This window comes from Cebus imitator, unplaced genomic scaffold (genome assembly GCF_001604975.1).
Source record: "Cebus imitator isolate Cc_AM_T3 unplaced genomic scaffold, Cebus_imitator-1.0 Scaffold406, whole genome shotgun sequence".
In the NCBI taxonomy this organism is placed as follows: Eukaryota; Metazoa; Chordata; class Mammalia; order Primates; family Cebidae; genus Cebus; species Cebus imitator.
In genome coordinates, this window is record NW_016107721.1 from 1,457,578 (window position 1) to 1,460,022 (window position 2,445).

At 48.2% G+C, this 2,445-nt stretch overlaps 1 long non-coding RNA gene across 1 annotated transcript in view; it reads left to right on the forward strand.

The window, feature by feature from the left end:
* The first annotated feature begins 309 nt into the window (after positions 1–309).
* Positions 310–2,445, forward strand: part of LOC119468277 — a 29,582-nt gene continuing 27,446 nt past the window's right edge. Inside the window, exon 1 of the long non-coding RNA XR_005196938.1 lies at positions 310–407. This is a non-coding gene — a long non-coding RNA (uncharacterized LOC119468277). The remainder of the gene's footprint in view (positions 408–2,445) is intronic.

Below are 2,445 nucleotides of genomic sequence, written 5' to 3' on the forward strand. Positions count from 1 at the left end.
CGAAGCAGCCTGCGTGCACTCCTTTCTCTGGCTTTCTCTACACAACCCCTCCCTCATGCCCCAGGCTCCGGTAGGGTTGTCGGTCACAGCTCTGCTCCTGCCACAGGTGAGTAAATGACACAGGCTGACCAGTCTGAAGATCTTGTCTCCCTGGTCACAAAGATTGGTTCAGGCATGGGCATGTGACCCACACAGGGCAAGTCAGATCCTTCCCTGGGAATGACGTTCGTTTTGCTGTGATTACTCGTGGGCTATGATGACTCTGTGACTGCAGTGGTCATCGTCCCTCCACAGGAAGAGCATCTGCCTGCAGAAGTAAACCATATTCCGAGCCCTAATGACATCATTGCTTCAGCCCCTGGATCCAGCCAGGCCTGAAGCAGGGTAACCCTGGACTTCCCAGTGAGGTGAGTCAGTACTCCTGTTTGTTTGAGCTGATTTGATATAGGATTCTGTTCCTTGAGTCTGAAGGAGACTTGAGTGGCATAACTTCCCTGACTCTGCACAGTCCTCTTCTGCTCAAGTTAGTAACTCACGCATCTACTTCTGTGTGACACTGTTGTTCCTTGCTGCCGTCTTCCTCAGCAGGACTCCCTGCTCCTCTTCAGGCCCACAGCTCTGACACCATAGGGGGCAGTTAGTGAAGGGTAACTGAGTGAACCAGAGAAAACATGCGTGGATATAGCCACTTTGAGACCCTTTCTGCAGCTGCTGACACTTCTGCTCAAGGATAGGCTGGGTCTTAACTTACCTGCAAGGAGGCTTTTTTTTTTTTTAAAAAAAAAACAAAACAGGCTGGGTGTGGTGGCTCACACCTGTAATCCCAGTCCTTTGGGAGGCCAAAGCAGGCTGATCACCTGAGGTCAGGAGCCAGCCTGGCCAATGTGGTGAAAACCTGTCTCTATTAAAAATACAAAAATCAGCTGGGCATTGTGGCGCACCCCTGTAGTCCCAGCTACTTGTGAGGCTGAGGCAATGAGAATTGCTTGAACCCAGGAGGTGGAGATCACACTACTGCACTTCAGTCTGAGCAACAGAGTGAGACTCTAAAGCAAAAACCAACCCCCCCAACCCAAAACCACACACACACACACACACACACACACACACACACACACCCACACCCTAGCACTACCGGCCAGCATTCCTACTTTAGGAATGAGGCTGGGCTTGAGCAGTGCCGTGGAGATCAGCTTCTGACCTGCTGCAGCTTAGAGCACAGACAAAGCTGATTCTGGACAAATGAGAAAGCCTGGAGCCATAGCACTGGCACCTGCTGGCATTCAGGGCACATCTTGGCCTGCTGGAGGGCAGCCAGGAGCTGGCCAGGAGGCTCCAGGCAGGTCCGCTGGTAGAAATGGGGCAGTGTCACGGACGGGTTTGTTTGGAAAGGAAACTTGACCATGTACAAAAGTTCAGATTTATTTCGTGTGACGCAATCACAGGACATAGGCCCTGCTTTCGGTGTAGCTGCAAGAATACAGGTTTTCTTTTTTTAAAAATGGAATCAAATGATCAGCATGTTTCCAGGTCTGCTACTTGTAGAAAGCTTGGAGGATAGTCGACGAAATGTTTTCCTTTAATAAATTAGAAAGTGTTGGCTTTTTTCCTCTAGCTAATCTTTCATAATAAATTGGATCATAGTAGGCAGGAATCAGAAAATAATTCTTCCTTGAAACCTTATATCTGTAGGTCTCAAATTGCCAGAAAATTCCCTTAATAAATAGAAAATGGATGAAAGTACAATGTTCTACAATTTGCCTATATTTTATTTGGATTTGTGGAAGTCACCCTCTGTTCCTTACACTGGCCTCCAAGTAAATTCCATGATTGTGAATTAGGTATTTAGTAAGCCCACATATGCTGGTTTTAGCAGAAGTATGGTCAGTAGGGAAAGCAAATCCATGTCTAACGATTAGAAAAGTTTTGCCCCTCCCACAATTGAAATGATACAATGGAATCAGCTTGCCGCAGGATCACTGGCTGGCTCCCTTGGGGAATGGTGACATATCTGCAGCCAGGTGAGCCTTAAGAGATGTTCTTGGGTGACTTCAGGTGCTGGGGGCTTACTTGAAGAATGCCCAGGGATAGAAGGCTGCCCGCATCCCCCACAGGGAAGAAAAGGATGCTGGAAGCCTGGTTTTCATACCCTCTGAGCAGCCCTGCCACTGCTCATGCTCCTGCCTTTGGCCAGGCCCCTCTCATCTAATCTGTTTCTGGCTTCTACCACTCCAGGACAGCTAAGGACTTGACAGAAGCCATTAACCACCATCCCTAAGAGAGGCTGACATCAGAGCTGCATCTTGGGTCTGACTGCGGAGGTTCTACTGTCATTACCTGATTTCGCTTCCTTTCCCCTCTCTCTGCTTTTCCCCTGCCACACTGTTGCATCAACATTCGAGAAATGATCTAGAAAAAAAACAAAACCAAAACCAAAAAAAAAAA